Raw genomic sequence first — 24,450 nt, forward strand, 5'->3', positions numbered from 1 at the left:
AAATGAACTACTGCTATAGTTTTACTCCTGTTCCAGCCATAACAGCAACAGCAACTACCATTTGCTGTCAGCTTACCACATGCTATTTAATCTCACAGCAACCCTATGAGGTAGCTGGCATCCACTTTATAGATAAGAAAGATGAAGCACAAGGAGAAAAGTTAACTCAAGGTCATTTAGGCAGGAAGTTGCAGCACTAGCATTCAAACCAGGCCCATTTAACTCAAAAGCCTACTTGTCCGTAAAGAAAAATCTGTATTTTCCCCACCAACTCTGCTCTTTCAAGTTTCCAGGCCTTTGTACCTGCTGTTCCCTCTTTGTTTTATGTAAGTGTAGGGGGCTTGGCCTTAAAATGGAAGGATAATTATTCCTCTAACATGGGAAGAAAAGAAAGACAATGGGTGAAAATAAAGAGAAAACCAAAAGGGAAAGGCAAGAGAACCCAGGTTGAATACTTTTTAATTTTCTTGGGAAAGTAAAAGGTGAGGTTATTTCTATAGGATGACAGGGGCTGGTGAATGAATTGAAAATTTAGATAAAGGTTGAGGACAGTTAGGAACAACTGATGTGATGAATGAATGTGACAGGCAACTGGTAGCTGCCTCAGTGAATAAAATGAATTTGTATTGGGATCAATCAGTCTGGTTTCATGGATTTGTCTATCAACACACAGAAATCCAAGAACAGGAATCACAAAAACAAAAATCATTTAAAAACCATAACCAAGTATGGCTTTGTATGTGGTATGCACATGTATGTTCACTTATACACATATGAACAGACACACAAAGGGGAGAGGAGGGCATGTATTTTATCACAGGTTTCAATGTGATAACTTTAGGTATTTTATTTTTTTCATTAGGAACCTTTAGTGATTTAATGAATTATGATGTGAAGAGAATGTATGTATTCTTTTTTTTTTAATTTTTAAAAAAGATTTATTTACCTGAGAGAGAGGGAGAGTGCATGTGGGGTCGGGGAGAGGGAGAGAATCTCAGCCAGACTCCCAGCTGAGCTTGGAGCCCCTCCTGGGCTAGATCTCACGACCCATGAGATCATGACCTGTGCCTAAATCAAGAGATGGATGCTCAACCGACTGAGCCACCCAGGCGCCCCTAGAATGTATGTGTTCTTAGGGGAGTTTCCTTGAAATCCAGCAGGAGTGGAATTTATTTGTATGGTCACAACACAGGCAGAATGAGTTATTTGGCGAAGAATGGATCTGGAGGAATTCGTCAGGCAACATGAGGCATCCCCAGCAAGACAGGCAGTAGCTAACATGCATACTTAAACATAAATGAATTTTTGAAAAAATAGTGAATAATAATGCAAATAACAAAGAGGAAAAAATAAAATTAGAATTTTTTAAATTGTTGTTTCCCTCTCAACATCTTGGGGCCTCAAGACTTGATGGAGGCATCAGTCATGGCCTCTGGAGCTCCTAAAAAAGGTGTGCAGGTATACCGAAGGGCTGGACCCTTCAGGAGCACCCTGTGCCTCCAGGCACTTAGTTGTGCCTGTCTCTGAGCTCACTGACATATGATCAGGAATCAGACATTTAAAACCAAAACCAAAACAACCCCTGTATTTTACTTCAAAAAAAATTACATAAAAACCTCTAGTTAAAGACAGCAGATTGAGAGCATGTATTAACCTACCTCTGCTCTCCAAAACATCCTATTTAATTTTTAAGGCATCATCTAGCAAGGACAAAGAGAACCAGAGAGGAAACAAAAATAAATGGCCAGGGATTTACAAGTGATAATGATTTAGCAAATCAAAGAAAGCTGAACATTAAGCTGGTAATGGTGAAAGCCAAAAGCAGGTATCTTAAATTAGCATTAAGTGGAATGAAGGAGGGACAAATGGCAGAAAAACTGATTGAAACCTCTTTTAGAAAGAGACCCTCAGATCTTCCTGACTCCTGCAGAAGATTGATGCTCCTGATGAGGTACAGCAGAGGGATCTCTGTATTACCCGACCTGAGGGCAGGTATTGAAAATAGCACCACAGCATGACCATATTGGGTGGGGGGGCGGGGTGGACACAGGATGAAAGACGACTGACTGAATGCTTAGATTTCCAACCTTCTTCCCCTAACCTGGCTTCTCAGGATATATTCTTTAAGAAGATGTAAGAAGAGCATTCTCTGGAGAATACAACCAGACCCAAAGAAAAGCTTTAATGAGATGAATGTTGAGGGTCACAAAATGACTCAGCAGCTCAATCTACAGTAAAAATCTGAATCAATGAACACCCTCTACGGGTACAAAGCCTCTAAGCAACTTTAACTGCCTCACAGTTAAATATGAGTAAGCATTTGAGGGAAGTCTCTTAATATGAACAAACTGAGACCAAAATGAATGGCAAAAAGGCAACTTTAAAAAACAGAGTCTATGCTGGAAGAAGAAAAAAAGATTCTCAGAGAGACAGAAAAAAAACTGCATCTACCATAAAGGAATTGGATGCCATAAAACAGAACACACAGGGAACTAAAAAGTACTCATGGAAATCAAACTACTGGGTTAAAGATTTATCCATTTATTTTAGTGAGAGAGATAGCAAGAGCGAGAACAAGCAGGGGGAGCTGCAGAGGGAGAGGGAGAAGTAGGCTCCCCAGTGAGCAGGGAGCCCGACGCAGGGCTCGATCCCAGGACCCTGAGATCATGACCTGAGCCAAAGGCAGATACGTTATTAACCGACTAAGCTACCCAGGCGCCCCTGGCCTTGATATTCTATTTGTCATTCCAGATCCACTCTACCCTTCTCTGTGGGCCTCTACAGACTAGGTCAACCAGGCTCACTTGCCCTCTGCCACTGAATGCAGTAAAGGGACAAACACCAGAAGGATGGAAGACAGGAGAGAGAAGAATTCCCGTTTTTTTTCCCTGTCAGACCATGTGGGAAATGGGTAGATGATTGGGGACTGCAGTTTTCCACAAGTTGCCTGTACAACTTAGACTCTAAACTATGTGCATTTATAACTTTGTTAAATAAAAACCGAATCAACAAACTAAAAAACGTAGTCAAGAACTGAAAAATCCAAAAATGGGAACAGGGGTGTATAACATTACAAGTCATGCCCTCCCCCCAGTTGCCTAAAAAAACCCCTAAAACCTTTGTTGGCTAACATATGAAAATTGAACGGTGTCTTAAAAGGTTATTCAGCCAGGGGCGCCTGGGTGGCTCAGTCGTTAAGAGTCTGCCTTCGGCTCAGGGCGTGATCCCGGCGTTCTGGGATGGAGCCCCTCATGGGGCTCCTCCGCGGGGAGCCTGCTTCTTCCTCTCCACTCGTGTTCCCTCTCTCGCTGGCTGTCTCTCTCTCTGTCAAATAAATAAAATCTTAAAAAAAAAATGTTATTCAGCCAATTATCCTAGACCTTATGTCATATGTACAAAAAAATCTATTAATACTGCAAAACCCTAAAACTTTGTTTTATGTTCAGTTACTTTTCATTTGTTTGTGAAATAACAATAATTCCTCAACAATACTAATTACAGAAACACATTATTTATTTATTTATTTGGCTCCACGCCCAGTGTGGAGTCCAATGTGAGGCTTGAACTCAAGACCTTGAGATCAAGACCTGAGCTGAGATCAAGAGTCAGACCCTTAATTGACGGAGCCACCCAGGCACCCCACAGAAGCACATCTTTAGACTTTTATCTAGTTTAAGACACCCTTATAAGGCAGCAGCCTTTACATACCAAAAAGTATATGATACCATTTGCACAAATGGGAGCTTTGGCCCGAGTAACAAAAGTAAAAGAAGTCAAGTGAACTCTCTATGTGGGTGTTTCTCTTAAAAAACAAACAAGCAGAGGCATCTGACTCTTGGTTTCAGCTCAGGTCATGATCTCAAGGTCGTGAGATGAAGCCCTGAGTTGGACTCCATGCTCAGCAGGGAGTCTGCTTCTCTCCCTCTCCCTCTGCCCTACCCCCCAACTCGTGTGCATTCTGTCTCTCTCTAAAATAAATAAAAATCTTTAAAACGAACAGGAAAGGAATATTTACAGAAATACTGATCTAGTTTGGCTGGAGAGTAGACGAAGGCAACATTAAGTCTGGTCGGCTTGGGAAGAAATTAAAAAATTTAGCACAGCATCATAAATGTGGGCAGATAGCTGAAATTAAAGTGTGGAACAGAGATGAAGTACATGTTTTCATAAAAGATGTGACATTAAATCTTAAAGGAAAAAATACACTTCCATAATCCTATGTTCCCATCACGAAAGTGTACGGAAGTGTAAATCTCACTGGTAAAGGTAAATATTTAGACAAATACAGAATAATGTAATATTGTAATAATGGTGTGTAAATTGCTTTTATGCAGTATAAAAGGTCCTTCTTAAACTCTTCCAAAAGATAGAAGAAGACAGTACTTTGAAATTCATTTTATGAGGCCAGCATCACTCTGATACCAAAGCCAAGGATACCACAAAAAAAGAAAACTAAAGGCCAATATCCCTGATGAACACAGATGCAAAACTTTTAAATAAAATACTGGCAAACTGAATTTCATAACACATTACAAGGATCATCCTATGCAAATCAATGTGATAAACCACAGTAAAAGAAAGAAAGAGGAAAACCACATGATTGGGACACCTAGGTAGCTCAGTTGGTTAAGCATCTGCCTTCGGCCCAGTCATGATCCTAGGGTCCTGGGACTGAGCCCTGCATCAGGCTCCTTGCTTGCTCAGCAGGGAGCCTGCTCAGGTCATGATCTCAGGGTCCTGGGATTGAACCTCATCGGGCTGCCTGCTCAGCAGGGAGTCTGCTTCTATCTCTCCCTCTGCCCCATAGCTATTACGAAAAACAGTATGGAGGTTCCTTAAAAATTAAAAATAGAATTACCATATGATCCATACATATCCAAAGGAAATGAAATTGACATCTTGAAGAGATATTTGTGCTCCCATGTTCACTGCAGCACTGTTCATAGTAGCTGAGACATGGACACAACCTAAATATCTGTCAAGGGATGACTAAAGAAAATGTGTCTCTCTCTCTCTCACACACACACACACACACACACACACACACAAAGAGGAATGTTACTCAGCCACAAAAAAGTAAATGTAGTAACACGGGTAAGGGTGGAGGACATTATGCTAGTGAAGTAAGTCAAACACAGAAAGACAAATATCGCATGACTTCACTTATATGTGGAATCTAAAATAGTGGAACTCAATGAATAGGATGGCGGTAGCCAGGAGTTAGAAAGTGGGAAAAAGGGGAAGATGTTGGCCAAAGGGTACAGAATTCAGTTAGGCAAGATGAATAAGTTCTGGAGATCTAATGGACAGCATGGTGACCATAGTTAACAATGCTGTATTGCATATTTTTAATTTGTCAAAAGAGTAGATCTTAAATGTTCTCACCAGAAAAAAAAGGTAATTACGTGAGGTGATGGATACGTTAATTAGCTTGATTGTGGTCATCATTTTACAATGTATACATAAATCTAAACATCTCAAGTTGTACATCTTTTTTTTAAAAGATTTGCAAGAGAGTGAGAGTGCAAGAGAGCAAGAGTGAACGAGTGACTCGGGGGAGGGGCAGAAGGAGAGGGAGAATCTCAAGCAGACTTCCTACTGAGCAGGGAGCCCGATGTGGGGTTCAATCCCAGGACCCTAAGATCATGACCTGAGCCAAAATCAAGAGTTGGACATCCAACCAACTGAGTCACCCAAGCGCCCCATCAAATTGTACATCTTAAGCATATATAATTAATTTGTCAATTACACTTCAATAAAGTTAAAAAATAAAATATTATGGATGAAATGTTTCCTGCATATTTTTGTATATATTGTACATATTTTTCATGACCTGTGTAGCCCCATCCAATGAGGCCACAAATAAGCTCAGATCCACTTGCTGGGAATTAAGACACTATCCAGACACATAAATACTGTCTCCCAAGTAGTAGACTGATATATACTCTAAGACTCTGGAACAGGTTCTTATGCGAGAGAAAGAAAGTCTAATGAGCCAAGAGATCAGGTTGGGATGAACTAAGGCTATGAAAAGTGTACCATGATCATTAATTAACTCATGATATCACACAACAAAGAATCCTTACTGGAGGAGAAACTCAGAAATGATGAAGGCAAAAATAAGAGCCCAGCAAAACACGCTGGATAATACACTGCCAACCACAGTAAACACTAGATAAATATTTGTTGACTGAATGAATACATGTCATGCATCAGTCACAAACAGTCCCAGCTACCAATTCCTGTCTATGCTACTTCATAGTTATTCCTAAATCAACACCTTTTCTGCGTCTAGCACCACTACCCTAATTCAGTCCCTTAATAGCTCTTCCCTGAAATATGGCAACAGCCTCCTAAATGGTCCTCACTCAAATCTCCCTTTCTCATGGCTACCAGAGAGCTCCTTCTAAAATACAAATTTCATAATGTCATTCCTCTGTTTAAAATCCTCCCCTGATGGGGTGCCTAAGTAGCTCAGTCAGTTAATTGTCTGACTCTTGGTTTTCGTTCAGGTCCTGATCTCAGGGTTGTGGGATTGAGCCCTGCATCCGACCCCGTGCTCAGTGCAGAGTCTGCTTGAGAGTCTCTCTCCCTCTGGCTCTCGCCCTCACTCTCTCTCTAAAATAAATCTATCTTTAAAAAAATAATAAAATCCTTCACCACTTCCCCATATCTTGGAAGATAAGCTCCAACCTACTTTACATGGCCATGATTAGGTCCCTGCTTATCTTTAGTCTCTTGACCCTTTCTGTCTCATACTGCTTGTCATTCCCCATTTACTTCACACTATTTCTCATTTGTATGCCTTGTTCATGAGGTTTTCTTTCCTCTGTATGCTGTCTACTCTACCTTTCAACTTCCTACATTTACCAATTTAATTCTTACTCACTTAGTTTAGTCACAACCTGCTCTAGGAATCATTCCCCAACTCAGCCTTCAGGTGAAAGCCTGGTATCATGTATGACGTGGTCTACCTTGGTTCCCTGAATGCCTCAGTGTCTGCCATTCTGTATCCTAGAGTACTGCCAACCAGGGGAGGGGCTGGCAAGAAGTGGCGGAGTTGGCTTCCTCCATCATTCCATTCAGTCCTCATCTCCTAGGACGTTGTCCTACTTTCCTTTTTTCTCTGTCTTGTCTCTGGCAGATGCTTCTATGATTATACATATTTCAAATGAACCAATATTTGAACCAAATTCTAAAAATTTATAAGCTTAAAAATAGCTATGTCCTTTCTTAAAAGGAATTCAAGTAGAAAAAGATATGACAATTTAGGCAATCTTTTCGATTTTATATCATCAGAATAATAGCCCTGGAGTATTAAGCAATTTCTCTAAATAAAGGAAAAATTTTGTATGCCCAAGGCAATTACTCAGAATTATTTTGTGATAATCTTTAATGTGTACACACGCACGCGAATATACATGCACATACACACAGCTGCCAGAAAGCTGTCCAAACTACACAAACAAACAAAAAAAAAGTGGCAAAGCTAGTTCGTGACAGTTTGTTATACTGATGGGTTACCATGGAAACAAACTCAGACTACTTGGCAACTGAGACAAAAGTCACATTTAGTAATGTTTTCCGTTATGTGAGTCATTAATTTCCTATGAGTTTTATATGGTTGCTTAACCACTTACAAGAAACAAAGCAAGAGAATAGGATTTGTGTTGATACTGTGGAAAGTCAAGTATTTCTAAGATAAACGATAAAGTTGCTGATTGTGAAATACATAAGCAAAGGACTTAAAAGAAGATAAATGTTGCTATGGCCACTGCTAATTCTTCAAGAGTAAAAAAAAATTGAAAAAGTCTTTAAAATATTAATATAAAATACAGTGAAAATTTTGGATCCCTTTTTTGTAACTTAGTTATTGTACCAGCAAACTGCATTATTTAATATTCTAAGAATAACTTGCATATGTATACTCTATACATATATTTAAAATTATGCCACGTCTTGGTAATTTGAAATATTTTAACTTTTTAGAAACAGTGATCAAAAAATTGCTGGGAGGAATGCAGGCTGTTTTGCCAGACAGTATTATTGTAGGGAGGTTAAGTGTATCCAGAGCCAGTCTGCTTGGGTCCAAATCTTGCCTCTGCTACTTGCCAGCTGTCACACTGGACATGTTCCCTAACTTCTCTGCACTTCCGTTTCCTCATCCACGAAACACGGGTGGTAATAGTACCTACACCTCAAGGGAGTTTTTGGAAACTAAGTGAATTATTACACACAGTGTTTGGAACAGTGCCTAGCTTATAGTGGATCTCAATAATAAATGTTAGAAGTTGTTATTATTAAGAATATAAGCAGTTCTAAGTCTACCTACATTTGCCCCCTGCCCCGAGAGAAATAATGATTAAATTTATAAGCAGAGAATTTTCTTCAACAATCAATGGATGTTTCTATTTTCTAAGAGATACAGATTCATGAGAAAATGAAACTTTGGGAACTGAAGCAAAAATAAATATTTTAAGACTCCAAGGATAAATGAGATCTGTGTTTTCTGTAAAACTGTGACTTTTAATTACAACACTAAGTGTACATGAATCTCTCGCACTCTAGAGGCATTTTTGGCTTGTGTAACTGGGTGGACAGTACTATCACTCAGTGGAAAAAATTGAGCACAGGGGATTTTCATTCATTCATTATTCATTTCATTCATTCATTCATTCATTCATTCATTCTGCTGGTAGTGTTAGACAGTGAAGGAAATGATGATCCAAAGTTTGGACGTTTTGAGGTTGAGGAGCCTGAGAGTCCCTCATTTGGAAATGTCCAGTAGGTAGCCAGATACAGAGACCTAGAACTCAAAAAGAGGGCAGGGCTGAAAATACAAACATTAAGTCCTCAGCAGGTTAATGGTCATCGAGATCATGGGAATGGATAAGGCCATTCAGGGAGAGCGGTAGAGTAAGAAGGGAAGAGGGTGGAGTCTGGAACTCTAGGGAACACTAATATGTAAGGTATGGGAGAAGAAGGGGGCAGGTGAAGGAAACCAAAGGGTAAATGCAGAAGCAAAGGAGATCCTGTTGTCACTGAAACCAAGGAAAGGATTTTTAGGAAGGTGTTGCCCAAGAATATCAAATGTGGCAGAGGGGGCAGGTAAGATGATGAAGAAAAAGCAGCAACAGTGAAGTCACGAGAATACCAGCAAGTGTAGTTTCAGTGCAAAGGTGAGGGTGGGAGGCAGATTACTATAGGAGGAAGACACAGTAGTAATAAACTGGAGAAAACGAAGGTGGTACGCGGATGGGGACATGGGGTAGAAAGATTTCAACTAACATGCAGGAGACTTAAGCATGTTTTAGCGCTGAGAGGAAAGAACCACTAAAGAGAAAAAGTCAAAGATTTGAGGGGGGCTGAGTAATGGCAGCAGGGAGGACCCACCTCTGAGAATGTCAGAGGGGATGTGAACCGGACAATAACTGGGGAGATTGGCCCTCGACAGAAGGGGCTCCTCTTTCATCGTGAGGAAGGGAAGAGAAAAGAACATGCTCTAATGCAGGCAAGTTTGTTGACAGATCACTGTTCATTGCCCAGAACTGTTTTTTTTTTTTAAAGATTTTATTTGTTTATACATTTGAGAGAGAGAGAGAAGGAAGGAAGGGGGGAGAGGAGCAGAAGGGGAGGGAGAGAGAGAATCTCAAGCAGACTCCCTGCTGAGCATGGAGCCTGATGCGCAGCCCCTGAGATCATGACCTGAGCCGAAACCAGGAGTTGGACACTCAATCGACTGAGCCACCCAGGCTCCCCAACCCAGAACTGTTCTGATGAGAAATTTCATTTAGAGACACACACTTGGTGTACAGGAGGTCCCCAAATAAATGTCTGAATACTTGAATGTTCATAATCTGCTGAATATATTAAAAAAAAAAATCTTTGTAGTCTCACACAAGAAAGACTGTCATTCAGTGACTTAGCAGATGTCCTAACAAGAAAAGTCATTTTTTGAAAAGTATGTAAAATTATGCCAATTTTTATAGTATAACTGAGTAGTTGTTTTTATGAGTAAAATATGAATTTATGTTCACCTAAAGAGACTTGTATTTTTTAAGTTCCCATACATATAGTCATAGATTATTTTTTCTATATACTTTTTTTTAAGAGATTTTATTTATTTATTTGACAGAGAGAGAGAGACAGCCAGCGAGAGAGGGAACACAAGCAGGGGGAGTGGGAGAGGAAGAAGCAGGCTCCCAGCAGAGCAGGGAGCCCGACGCAGGGCTCGATGCCAAGACCCTGGGATCACGCCCTGAGCCGAAGGCAGACGCTTAACGACTGAGCCACCCAGGCGCCCCCTATATACTTGTTGATCGCATTTCTAAACATTTAATAGAAACCAGTAGAATAATATAAAAAAGGAAAGACTAGCACCCAGCTCACCTGTCAGTTAACATATAGTTTTTCTATCTATAACTTCTCAGCTGAACAGCCAGTGAAAGAAAAGCAGGATGATGTATGGAAAGAGCAAAGGATAGAGAACCAAGATGTCTTCTATTATAAACCAGGTAAGTGAGTTGCGACTAGTCATTTAACCTACTGGGGCTTCAACTTCTTCATTTAGAAACAAGAGTTAAACTAGATACTAAAATTTCACGATTCCCATGTATCAAAATAAATATTTTTGACAACATTTTATCATCCAAGAAAATTAATTTATTTTGCTGTAAATGTACACATTCTACATAGCATTACCTCCCTACCTTCTAGAAAGGACAGCACAGAAAACACAGTAAAAAAATGAAGTAACAGAAAAAAACCCACTCCTAATCTAAGGAAAGACCTTATACTAGAAATTTAAGAATACACAGGATAGTTTAGGAAAATTTAATGAAAACTACACAAATTAAAAAAAAAAAAAAAGAGCCACCATAGCTGCAGCTGGCCAACGGGGCCCTCAAAGTCTCTGTCTGAAGCACGGTGTTGCGGAGCGATGCGGTCCAGGAGGACAAGGATGAATTTTTAGATGTGATCTACTGGTTTCGACAGATCATCGCTGTGGTCCTAGGTGTCATTTGGGGGAGTGTCAGCTTTGCAGGGTTTCTTGGGAACAGCAGGATTCTGCCTGATCAATGCAGGGGTCCTGTACCTCTGCTTCAGCAACTACCTACAGATAAGTGAGGAAGAATACGGTGGCACATGGGAGTTCACGGAAGAAGGGTTTATGACATCTTTTGCCTCATTCATCGTCATTTGGATAATTTTTTACCCTGCCATCCACCATGACTGATGATGTACAGATCCCACCGGCTCTCTGCCCGGTCCAAAGAAGCCTCATAGTTACAGCACAGAAACGTGATTGTTGGGGCACCCCAGCCATGTGGAACCTGGAAGACCCGTGTTTCCTGGACCGAGAATCAGTGTGTTGGGCATCAGTGTTTTCAGCAAGGGTTGTGACCTGAAACTTTTTAAAGTACGATCCGCCTTTTGGGGAAGCATTTCTGAATTGTCCATCACCGACCACTTCTTCTTGGATATCATCATGAAGCACCTGTTTGCTGACGGGAGTTGTCCTTTGATCTGATGCACCTCTGGATCCGGATGAAGCATTAAATTGTCTTCCTCACTTCGCCACCAGGTGTAGAGTTTTTAAACTATCAGTGGCATTTCAGGTCCTCTGAAAACAGTGTGGCAGTATGTGTGCGGGCCATAGCACAGTACCAGCAGTGTCTAATAACGGTTTCCACTGTAGAATGTTTTCGGGTACTTGAATAAATCAAATCTTTAATTGAGGGGAAAAAAATAGAAAACTACACAAAGCTTCCCTATTTCAATAAGGTGAAGTCCTTCATGAACACATGTACTTAAAATCAAGTTATGTACATAGGAATGAAAATATGTTCTCCACAACTCTTAAAAACAAAGGGAAAAGGGATTAACTTCGCAGAACCAAGAAGCAGATGTGAACTGTGGATTCTATACCTAGCCCAAACTCTGCATTGTGTCTAAAGGAAAAAAGGATATTCTGTCAGACATGTAAGGACTAAAAACACCCAAAACAACAACAAAGCAAAGCAAAGCAAAGCACTCAGGTGCCTTTTCTAAATGAGACACTTGAATTGTGTAAGAATAAGAAAAATGAATTAAAAGTTAGACCTTAAGAATAAAAAAAAAAAGGGAAGAAACCAAGTCCATATGTTATCTGTTTTTTTAAAAAAATACTTTACTTTTGAACAAAAGGACTTTTTCATTCCTTCTGAATAGTCAAAAATATGTGTAAAAATAACAGCTTCTCTCCCTTTTCCTACCATCCAACATTATCTACATAGTCTACTGGAGAGGGAGCAAAGTTTAGGCTCAGAAGACTTGGGCTCAAGTCTAATTTCTTTCTTTCTTTTCTCTTTTCTTTTCTTTTCTTTTCATTCGTTCTTTCTTTTTTTTTAAGTAGGCTTCATGCTCAGCGTGGAGCCCAATGTGCGGCTTGGACTCACAACCCTGAGATCAAGCCCTAAGCTGAGATCAAGAGTTGGACACTTAACTGACTGAGCCACCCAGATGCCAGAAAATTAAATGATATTTATCTATACATTATATAAATTACATATATATTGTATTAATTATATAAAAATTATATATATATAGCACTGTGTAAAGAACAAAATGTTATGAATCCAGACTTCACTCAAAAGCTTTTTCTATGATACAATTCTTGAGTTCCTGGGTAAAATTATTCTCTTGTTTTGATAAACTCCTGGGACATTTTATATGTATCTGGAGCTGCCTTGCAAATAAGAGATATTGCGAGCAAGAAAGATGGGACTTGAATGAAGTTTTGATGTGTGTGACGGAAGTACTCCCCCTTCAGTATTTTCACAAGCGTAATTATTGAAAGGGAACTTTAGAGTATCAGAGGAGGTTTATCTGTTACAGCGATATTAAGTAGTGAATTCTAAAGAACATACACAGGCCATCAGGACTGATTTGGAGATATAGATAAGGAGGAGGAGAATGTAGAATGCTTGAGACTGGGCGTGAAATGAGCCAGTGACACAGCTGGAATGTGACAAAATAGCAAGAAAACTGTGCTGCGAAGGCCCTACTCTGGCTGTCTTGGTAATTCTTAAAATAACGAGAATGATAAAATAAGGAGGAAAAACGCAAAAGAAGTGAATTAAAATAAAAGTCATGGCAACACAGTCTAGTGAGTGCTACTTTGAAGGGATGTCTGGGGACGAGATGGAAGAGGGGAGAGATCTGGGTGGCCATGAAAGGATGCAGTTAGGGGTTGACCAGAGAAGGACTATACTGAGCATGTGCGCTGGGAGATTTCTTGAGTGGCAGACACCCACCGCGGTATCTCCTGCTGACTGTGACCACCGTATTATGCATCACACCGTGTTGCTTGACAGGTCTGATACCATTTCTCAGCTGGAAGAAAATCCCAGGGAGTGCAGAGTAGGTGAGTTAGAAAAACTGCAATGAATATTTTAAATAGCTTCTCTCTTTCTTTTTTGTATGCTGGTTTTATATGGGTGACCTTAGTAAAAATAACTCTCATTCTGTCTTACTATCAGTTGGCACTAATATAGTTTTCCAAATGAGGAGGTGGCAAGAGCTAATATTGCAGGTATTACTGAATTCCTAGTTGCTTCACGAAGGCTTACACTATATTAGTATAATGAGAGAGCTCATAGTGCTCAGCTGTATATAATTACCAAATGCTTCTCATCTATATTAGTAACTTAATGAGTGAGTTAATTTTTCCATGAATAGAAATGCATTAATAGAAATTGTAAAGGAAATTTATGGTTGCTTATAAAAGTTTCTTTATTAATTTAGCCTATGAGCAAGATTTTGGAACCAATTATTTTCTTTTGCAGGGACTATGAACAATCTTTTCTATGTTCCTGGGGCTGTCATTTCTAAAATTGTCTCTGCCTTGGACGCAGAGAAAACAGTGATGTCTATAGGACACTCCAAGGAAGATACTCATCTGAGCTTTCTGAAAGTCATTCCTTACCCATAAGAAGTGACCAAAATGTGGAGACCTTTGTGTCCAGGCTGGTACACAGATGTGATACTTAAAAAAACACAAAACAAAAGCAAAACCTTTGAGACGCTGCACTGGCCTCAAAAGAGAACAATAGAAGATAAAATGCTAACAACTTAAAAAGAAAATGTTAACAATTTTATGTTTAGACACCAGCACTAGAGAATTCCCAAAAGTTGCTATTGAGATGTGGTTGCAGTCTGCGAATAAGGAAATATATAAAATTTTAACTAGAAAGAAAATGTCACGAAATGAGTTTATTCTAATGCTATGCTAATGATGACTCACTAAAACGAAATGGAGCAAACATGTAAGGTCCAAAATCAATACTATGGTTACTTCCTCATTTCATTAAGATAAAATAAGACTTGGGTGTAAGCTACTTTCTAAGCCACAATGTTTGGAAATAGCATTTGATTAGGAAAAGCCTGAGAATTTCTTGTGAAACCAGTAAACAGGTTTCAGGACAGAAAATTCTTTTTTTCTTTGAGATAACAGAAAGGTGTTCAATCATGGGTTTGTTTTAAATATTTTTACCCCTATTTTTTCTTATACTGTTTCTTTGCCTCAACCTAGAATCATGTTTGGGTCTCCATCCTAAAAATAAATACATAAAACTGTTGTTTTTTCCTGTTTTCCCCCCTTTTACCTAATTTACTTCTCTCCTCTTCATTAACAAAGTTCCCCAAAGCACAATTACACTCAACACTTCTGCTGCTTCTACTCACTCCCTGACTCCATGAAACTTGGATTCTGCTCCTATGACTCTAACGAAACGACTTGCTAAAGTTCACCACTGGACAGTCACGTGCTAAAGAATGAAATTAGACCACTATCTTACACCATATACAAAAATTAACTCAAACTGGATTAAAGACTTGAACATAAGACCTGAAATCATAAAACTCCCAGAAGAAAACTCAGGTGGGTAAGTTCCTTGATGTAATTCTTGACAATGATTTTTGAGGTTTGACTCTAAAAGCAAAGGTGACAAAAAACAGACAAATAGCATCACACCAATCTAAGAAGCTTCTGCAGAGCAAAGGAAACCATCAACAAAATGAAAAGGTAGTCTACTGAATAGGAGAAAATATTTGTAAATCATATATCCAACAAGGGGTTAAGATCCAAAATTAGAACTCCTACAACTCAATAACAAAAAAACAACCTGATTAAAGAATGCACAAAAGAAATGAGTAGACATTTTTCCAAAGACAACATAAAAATGACTAACAGGCATAGGGAAAGATACTCAAGATCACTAATCCTCAGGGCAATGCAAATCAAATCCACAATAAAATGTCACTTCACACCTGTCAGAAAGGGTAGAATTAAAAAGACAAGAAATAAATACTGGTAAGGATGTGGAAAAAAGGAAATACTTGTACACTGTTGGTGGGAATGTAAATTGGTGCAGCCACTATGGAAAACATTATAGAGGTTACTCAAAAAATTAAAAATAAAACTACCATATTATCCAAAAATTCCATTGTTAAGTATTTATAGGAAAAAAACCCAAAAATTATTTGCAATAACAAACAAGTGTTATTTACAATAGTTAAGATATGGAACCTGAGCGGGAACAAAGAGTCCTACGCTTAAAGGATTGAGCCACCCAGGCACCCCTCTTAACATAGTTTAGACATGTAAAATCTGATCCTGAAAAACTGGCCTTTATAAAAAATAGCCACTATACACATTATAACAGATTAATAAAAATTAGGATAGTATAATTTTCATACTTGTTTTATAAATCATGTTTATTGCAGAATATACAAAGAAGATAACAGTTACCAAGAAAAATAATTTTATGGGAAACTGAAGTGAAAAGTAATAGTTCAACTGCCTGGAGTAGTGCCTGGCACATAGCAGACACAGGAATATTTGTTAAATGAAAGAATGAACTATATAGAAAACTGTCCAAGGACTTAGATTGGTTTAATAGAGTTTTGTCAGAAAATGCTTTATTATTTTATTATTATTATTATTTTAGAGAGAGAGAATGCAAGCATAAGCAGTGGGGGAGAGGGGGAAGGAGAGAATCTAAATTAGGCTCCGTGCCCAGCACAGAGCCTGACATGGGGCTCAACCTCACAATCCAGGAGATCACGACCTGAGCCGAAATCAAGAGTCAGATGCTTAACCAACTGAGCCACTCAGGTGCTCCTATTATTATTATTTATTTTTATTTTTATTATTTAAGTAGGCTCCATGCCCAGCATGGGACCTGAACTCATGACCTTGAGATCAAGAGCTGCATGCTCTATGGACTGAGCCAGGCAGGTATACCAGAAGATGCTTTTTAAAAACAACTTTGTTGAGCTATAATTCCCACACTAAATGAGTCATCCATTTGAAATGTACAATCCAATGGTTTTTAGTGAATTCAGATTGTGAAACCACCACAATCTGTTTTAGAACATTTTCATCACCTCCAAAAGAAACCTAATCAGCAGTCACTCCCCTTTTCCCTCCAACTCCCCAGGCCTGGGCAACTACTAATTTACTTTCTGTCTCTATAGATTGAATTTATATGAAATGTCCAAAATAGGAAATCATATAATATGTAGCCTTTTGTGATGGTTTCTTTCACCCAGCATGATGTTTTCAAGATTCATCCATATGTATCAGTACTTCATTTTTTTTATTGCTGAATAATATTCCATTGTATGGATGTCCCACATTTATACATTTGATCAGCTGACAGACACTGGGGTTGTTTTGACTTTTGACTGTTATGATTAATGTTGTTATAAAAAGTCATGTATAAGTATTTGTGCTGACATGTTTTCTTTCTTTCTTTTTTTTTTAAAAGATTTTAAAGTAATCTGTACACCCAATGTGGGGGTTGAACTTACAACCCCAAGATCAAGAGTCCTGTGTTCCACCGACCAAACCAGCCAGGTGCTGCTCTGTTGACTTGTTTTCATTTCTCTTGGGTATATTAGAGGAACTGCCAGATCATATGGAACTCCGTTTAACATCTGAGGAATTGCCAGTCTGTTCTACAAAGTGGTTGCACTAGAAAATGCTTTCCTGATGAAGACTCAGTATTAACGTACTGCTCTTTAAGATGGTTTTTAATAATAAACACAAGTCCCAAAGTTATTAAAAATCAAAATATCTGACATTCTACCATCTCATTTCCCCCCTACTGGATAAGTCCTACTAATCTTTCAAAGCTTAGTTCACATGCTACCTCTTCTAAGGAGTTTTTCCTATTTTCTCAGTCAGAATTAATAGCTCCCTTTCTCCTTTGAACTGCCATACAATTTGATTTGTACATTTACTGTAGACTTTGTCACTCTGCCCTATATTGCATTTAAAAATATATGTGTCAGTATCTCTCACTGAACTGCAGAGTTTTTGATGATAAAAATTATATTTTATACCTATGTTTATAGCAACAATTATATTATTGTATATTATATTAATATATATTATTTTAATATATTCATAAATTATTATGAAGGATATATCATTTGATAATAAAAAGGGCTTGTGCAAAAGATGAAAGTAATACAGTACTTTCATAGAACAAATTTATTGGGGTGCCTGGGCAGCTCAGTCCATTAAGCATCTGCCTTAGGCTCAGGTCATGATCCTGGGGTCCTGGGATGGAGCCCCCCACAGCAGGCTCCCTGCTCAGCAAGGAGTCTGCTTCTGCCTCTCCCTCTCCTCTTCCCCCTGCTCCGGCTTGCGCTGTCTCTCTCTCATGCTGTCTGGGTCTCTCTCTCAAATAAATAAATTTAAAAATATCTTTTAAAAAAGGACAAATTTATTAAGGTAATACATTTAATGAAAGATAAATGTGAAATAATAATATCAATAAATGCTATTTGTTGATGAACAAATAAGTTATATCTCAAGACTTACAGTACAAGCAAAAATGGCTTAAATAAGCACAAATACAAGTGGGAAAAAGAGGGACTTGCCTAAAATTGCTAAGCAAAAATTAATTACTACATAAACCTGTATGTCTTAATTTTATTAAATCACATTAGTTTGCAGAATGACTGAATGGACTCATCAATGCTACCGCAGAAAATTCATGGCAAAATGTTCCTGTATTATGAAGTTTAAAAAGGTGTGGAGTCGCTTAAGATTTTGTCTCCTTCTCCCGCTGCCCCTCCACTCCAAAAAAGAAAAAAAACAAAACCTGTGGTAAAATATACATAACATAAAATTTACTATCTTAACCATTTTTAAGTGTGCAATTCATTAGTCTTAAATACATTCATATTGTATCAAATCTCTAAGAACTCTTTTCCTCTTGTGAAAGTGAAACTCCCTACACATTAAGAAATTTCCCATTCCTTCCTTCCCCCAGGTCCTGGCAACCATCATTCTACTTTCTGTCTCTATGAATATGACCACCCTAGGTAACTCACATAAATGGAATTTTATATATATAAATGAATATACACAAATTTATAAATTATATATATAAAATCAATATAAAATATATAAATGTTACATAAAAAATAAAATAAATATAAAAATAAATATATATAAATGTATACACACACATTTTTATGTATACACACACACACACACACACATATTTGGTGAATGGTAGGTGAACAGATTATTTGTGGTACATTCAGGCCACTAAGTTATTATTTGATGATAAAAAGAAATGAGCTATGAAGACACGGAAGAACTGTAAATGCATATTACTGAGTGAAAGAAGCCAATCTGAATAAGGTTACCTACTCTATGATTCCAATTATATGACACTCTAGAAAAGGCTACTCAATGGAGCCTGGAGTTAGGGAAAAGGAGGGAGGAATAGATGACAAAGAAGATTTTTCAGGCACTGAAACTATTCTGTATACTGTAAGGGTGGATACATGTCAGAACATATTTGTCAAAGCCCACCAAGATATAGATATAGAACACCAAGAGTGAATCTGAATGAAAACCATGGACTTTGGGTGATAATGATGTGTCAATGTAGGTCCATCAATTTTAACAAACGTACCCTCTGGTGGGAGATGTGGATAATGGGGGAGATGTGCATGTGTGGGGCAGGCGGTACATGGGAACTCTCTATACTTCCCACTCAATTTTGCTGGGAACATAATACTGCTCAAAAAATAAAGTCTATTGAAAAAAAAGAAGAAGAAGGTGAGCAGAAGCGACCTCAGAGGAATCAGAAGTGGGAGGTTAAAGTGGAGAATAAAATTCATGGAAGCCAAAGTAGTCAAGTTTCAAGAAACAGGTACTTACCAGATAATTTTGAATAGAGCGCAAAGGCAGGAATGAGAAAATATTGACCAGATACGGCGATTAGAGACGGCTGATGATGTCAGCAAGGAGAGCTGCCACTGTGTGGAGGGATAGATATCAGAGTATAGGGTTGTGGGCAGGGAGAAGGAATGCTTACGAGGCAGCAAATGTGGATTATTTTTTCATGACGTTTGGGTCAGAACTGTAGAAAGAGAGAAGGAGAAGGAAGTTAGATGGAGGTGGCGTCAGAGATACAGGGGAGTGGTTTGGCACCGAACAGAAGGAAGAACATTTATCCTCTGAAACAGGGTGACAGGATTAGGGAAAGTGAAGATCAAGTCTGTAGGTAGGAGCTGTGAGACAGACAGAGACACAGATGATCAGGGAGAAGGCCTCCTAGGAAGCAGAAGGCTAGAAACACATGACCTTGTTCTTGCACGCTTACAAGTAGTAGAGACAGCTGGAGCAACTGTCTTGTATTACCTGGGCCTTAGACAGAATGCTAAATAATTTCATGTTCATATTGGAAATCTTCAGGCCATGCCGTTCTATGCATACCTCTCATCCCTGTAATCCACAGGAAAAGACTAAGACGCAGGTCCTGGTCACTCAGCCTCTCTGAATCCCCAGCAAGCTCTTTCCTATTGTTCTGTTCTTCCTCACTCTGATTCATTCTCCTCCGGCTGCTCTCCTTCCCAACTCATTCCTGTCACCTGAAACCCTGATCCCAGAGGGTTAAGCAAACTCTTTTTTTTTTTTAAAGATTTTATTTTATTTATTTGACAGAGATAGAGACAGCCAGCGAGAGAGGGAAACAAGCAGGGGGAGTGGGAGAGGAAGAAGCAGGCTCATAGCAGAGGAGCCTCATGTGGGGCTCGATCCCATAACGCTGGGATCACGCCCTGAGCCGAAGGCAGATGCTTAACCGCTGTGCCACCCAGGCGCCCCCGGGTTAAGCAAACTCTTACAGTCTCAACCTCTTCATGTAACAACACTCCACGCACTGTCTAACCGAAACCAACTATCTCATGAGGACACTATTTGTACTGAAGCCTTGTAGAGTCAGTGATGTTTACTTTCCACCCCCATCTCCCACAGAAGGCAGCACTAGCATTTCCCTAACTCCACAACGTTATTTGCAGGCTGTAATTCTTCTACTTCCAAGCTTGAGGCACATAGTATTAGGCTGTAACATCAGGCTACACTCTTCCTCTCGTAGTTAATGCCCCAATGAAGCACTGCTTTTTTGATCTCTTCACCCCAACACCTGCAATCATACTGGCTATTTTAACACCATGCAAACGACCTAACACCCTACACCAGAGTTCTCTGCCCTATGTCTACCTTCACACCCACCACTTTAGTAATGCTGCACCTTGGACCTTGCCAACCCTCCTGACTGCTCTAGAAGGAAGGAACCGCAAAGCTTCAATATCCTGCTCTCTGAGCACATCTCCGACTCCAGCAACTCTCTTACAGCCTCATTCCTTTCACACGTACTTTTCTTTACAATCACTGAGGCCTGCATCTTCTAACCATTTTGTTTTCCTGATTCATCTTCCTGGCCTGGTTTCTTTCCTCATGAAGTGTGGACCCCATGAGTGACTGCTTAACATTTCTTTCTCACCAACAGTCTAATTCCCTTGCCTCCTTGGCCTTTTCACATACCTACAACATCTAAACCTGGATCAAATTTTCCATCCATTTTTTCCTATCTCAAACCTATGAGCATTGCAGGAGAAAAATGCATGCATATAAACACCGCCATCACTAAAATTCATGGGTTGTTGTTTTTTTAGAGAGAGAGTGAGAGAGAGAGAGAGAGAGAGTGAGAGAGAGCTAGAGAGAAAGAGAGAGAGAGAAAGTGATCAAGGCGGGGGGAGGGGCAGAGGGAGAGAGAGAGAATCCCAAGCAGGCTCCACGCCCACTGCAGAGCCCAACATGAGGCTTGATCTCAGGAAACTTCCGCTTCAGCTGAAATCAAGAACTGACTGAGCCGCCCAGGTGCTCCTAAAGTTCATGTTTTAAATTCTAGTTGGGTCTTCTGGATTTGTCTCTGGTCAGCTTTCTCTCCCATCACTTATAGAAGCTTTTCTGATCTTTTATCATTATCCTCATGTTCCTTATTCCCCCTTTTTGGGTTGCTACTGAGAAAGCTAAGGTTGTCAGATGAGAATTCTCTTAAATTCCAGCCTTAAGCCAACCTACTCACTTTGCGTAAGTCACTCCTCTGGCTTTTGGCTCCGTAGATCCTACAGTATCAAAGTTAAGTCCAGACTCCTTGTAGAGACCACTCTTTCTGCCTCTCTTTATGTGTCAGCAGTAATACAAAATTATAGCAGTGCCCCCCCTTCTCCGTGGGGGATATGTTCCAAGTCTCCCAGTGGATGCCTGAAACCCGATAGTACGGAATCCTATGTGTACTACGTTTTTTCCTATGCAAACATACTTACGATAAAGTTTAATTTATAAATTAGGCACAGTAAGAAATTGGCAAAGATAACTAAAATGAAACAGAACAATTATAATATACGGTAACAAAAGTTATGTGAATGTGGTCTCTCTCTTACAATATTGTATGTACTCACCCTTCTTTTTGTGACAATGTGAGATGATGAAATGTCTGTGACGAGTGAGACATAGGCATTGTGACATAGCTTTAGGCTACTGCTGACCTCCTGACCATATGTTAAAGGACGATCATCTGCTTCCTTACTGCAGCTGAACTCTGGTAATCAAAACTGCAGAAAACGGAACAACAAATAAGGGTGGAAAATACTACACACAGGTATCCCTCACTTTCAGAAAGTTTGTGTCTTGTCACTTCACATTTAGGAAAGACCTACATTAGTGCCTGCTAACTGAAAGAAAACCGAAGAGGATTTTTGCTTTCACGAAAAAAGGTGTTACCATAATAAGGTGGATTTTTCCTAAACGTGAAGTGGCGGAACGTGAACTTTTGAAAAGGTGGGGGCGGGGGTGGTACTCTCTCCCTTATGCCATAGGTTGATGGAAGATTTCATAGAATGCTCTATCTTTGGATAACGGGGTAAACCTGCATTCACAGAGCTCCCAGTACATACCATGCTGCTGTCCTTGCCACTGTGTATATGTACTGTTCCTTCTATCATTTCATTTCCCCCTCCAGCTAGACTTTTTTCAAAACCTTGCTAAGGAATTCTCTTCCATGACACTCCCCCCCGCCAATAAACAGTTAAACACTTCTTTCTACCTTTTCTTATCTACTACCATAAATTTTACACTGCATGGAAAATTTCACAAAGGCAATTAAAACAACAAATTTGGGTAAAATGACTAGTACGTAGGAACAAGGACTATAGGAATTGAGTGAGAGAGAAAATCAGAGTGGGACAGTGAGGAAAGATTTCATTCATTCAACAGACAACTGACATTTATTAAGGACACAGCATGTGTAGTAAACATTGCAGGCAAGCAGTGGGTGTACTGTAGGTTGGGACAGGTACGGGCATAAAGCCAATGAGACATTTGATTTAGCTCTTGAAGAATGGTTGGAATTTGAATCAACTACAAGAATGGTGAAGAGGTGGGAAAGGAGAGAGCACCAAGGAGACAGAAACACACAAACACTTGGCTACTATAAGCTGATCAGTCTTGGCTAAAATGGGTGATTTAGGAAGAGCAGTATTAGGAAATACAACTGAAAGCCTAATCATAAAATCCTGGAATCAGAAAGGGCTATGAGAATCACCTAGGTCACCAAGCCTTCTAATGAAGGACAATGTCCCTGACAATGTTCCTTTGGATAGGGTACCAAGGTAGCCTATTCACTACTGTACTCTTCTAAATATTAGAGATTACTTTTCTAATATTATACTGGATAGAGACATGCCTTCTTTAACATGTCCCCACTGATCCTAGGTTCTGTCCTCTGATGCACCGAGCATAAGCCTGTTCCTTCTTTATGGGACAGTCTTTCAAATATCTTTCATTTAATTGACTTGTGACCTTGAACAAATTATGCTGCTTTTCTGAGGATCAACTTTCTGGTTTCTAAAACAGTGGTGTATGGGGTGCCAGCGTGGCTCAGTAGGTTAAGTGTCCAACTCTTTTTTTTTTTTAAGGTTGTATTTATTTGTCAGAGAAAGAGAGAGAGACAGCATACATAAGCAGGGGAGCAGCAGGCAGAGGGAGAAGCAGGCTCCCACTGAGCAAGGAGCCCAATATAGGACTCGATCCCAGGACCCTGGGATCATGACCTGAACTGAAGGCAGATGCTTAACTGACTGAGCCACCCAGGCGTCCCAAGCATCTGACTCTTGACCTCAGCTCAGGTCTTGGTCTCAGAGTTTTGAGTTCAGCTCTGTGCTGGGCTCCACGCTGGGCACGGAGCCTACTTAAACAAACAAAACCCGAAACAAAGCAGTGGTGTGACAGAGGCTAACTGTCCCCTGATATCTGTCCTCCCCTTCTCTTTATCATAATTGAATTTTTTTCTGGACACATGGACATCTAGGAAAGACTACACTTCTCAACCTTTCTTGGGGCTGGATGTGGTTTTCTGCTTAAGTTCTGGTCAATGGGCTCTGAACAATAGGGACCTCCCCTTTCCCTTTCCTTCTTTCTAGTGGCCAGAATTCGGATGTGGGGTGAACCAACTTATTCCCCGTGGATGAGAATGATACCCTGGGCAGGACAGAGCAAGATCAAGCCAGGGCCCCTGACAACTTGACACAGCAGAGCCACCACATCAGCCTGGAATTTATGTAAGAGAGAAATAAATTTCTGTATCTTTTAAGCCACTTATTACTTTTTAATATATGTGTTATAGCACCCCACATATATCCTAACCCAATAGGAGATAACACCTTTATAAAAGGGATTTTATAAGAATTAAATAAAATTAAGAATGTAAACTATATTACTGGTGATGGGTATTAAGGAGGGCACGTATTGCATGGTGTACTGGGTGTTATAAGCAAGTAATGAATTATGGAACTTTACATCAAAAACTAGGGATGTACTGTATGTTGACTAACATAATATAATAAAAAATATTATTAAAAAATGTAAACTATACATACACTTTTTTTGTTTTAGTATTTGAAGACTATCATCTCTCTTGAGACTCACCTCATAATTCAAGATTCCTCAGAATCTTTTTTTAAAAGATTTATTTATTTATTTGAGAGGGGGAGAGGGGAGGGGCAGGGGGAGAGTGAGACAGAGATAAGCAGACTCTG

General features: G+C 39.4%; 1 protein-coding gene and 1 pseudogene across 1 annotated transcript in view; one reads left to right on the forward strand and one right to left on the reverse strand.

The window, feature by feature from the left end:
• The window catches only part of FAM102B (family with sequence similarity 102 member B), an 82,606-nt gene that overhangs the window by 43,048 nt on the left and 15,108 nt on the right, over nucleotides 1–24,450 (reverse strand). The window lies entirely within an intron of this gene.
• LOC103674976 lies at nucleotides 10,196–12,394 on the forward strand (annotated as a pseudogene).

This window comes from Ursus maritimus, unplaced genomic scaffold (assembly GCF_017311325.1).
Source record: "Ursus maritimus isolate PB19 unplaced genomic scaffold, ASM1731132v1 scaffold_12, whole genome shotgun sequence".
NCBI classification, from domain to species: domain Eukaryota; kingdom Metazoa; phylum Chordata; class Mammalia; order Carnivora; family Ursidae; genus Ursus; species Ursus maritimus.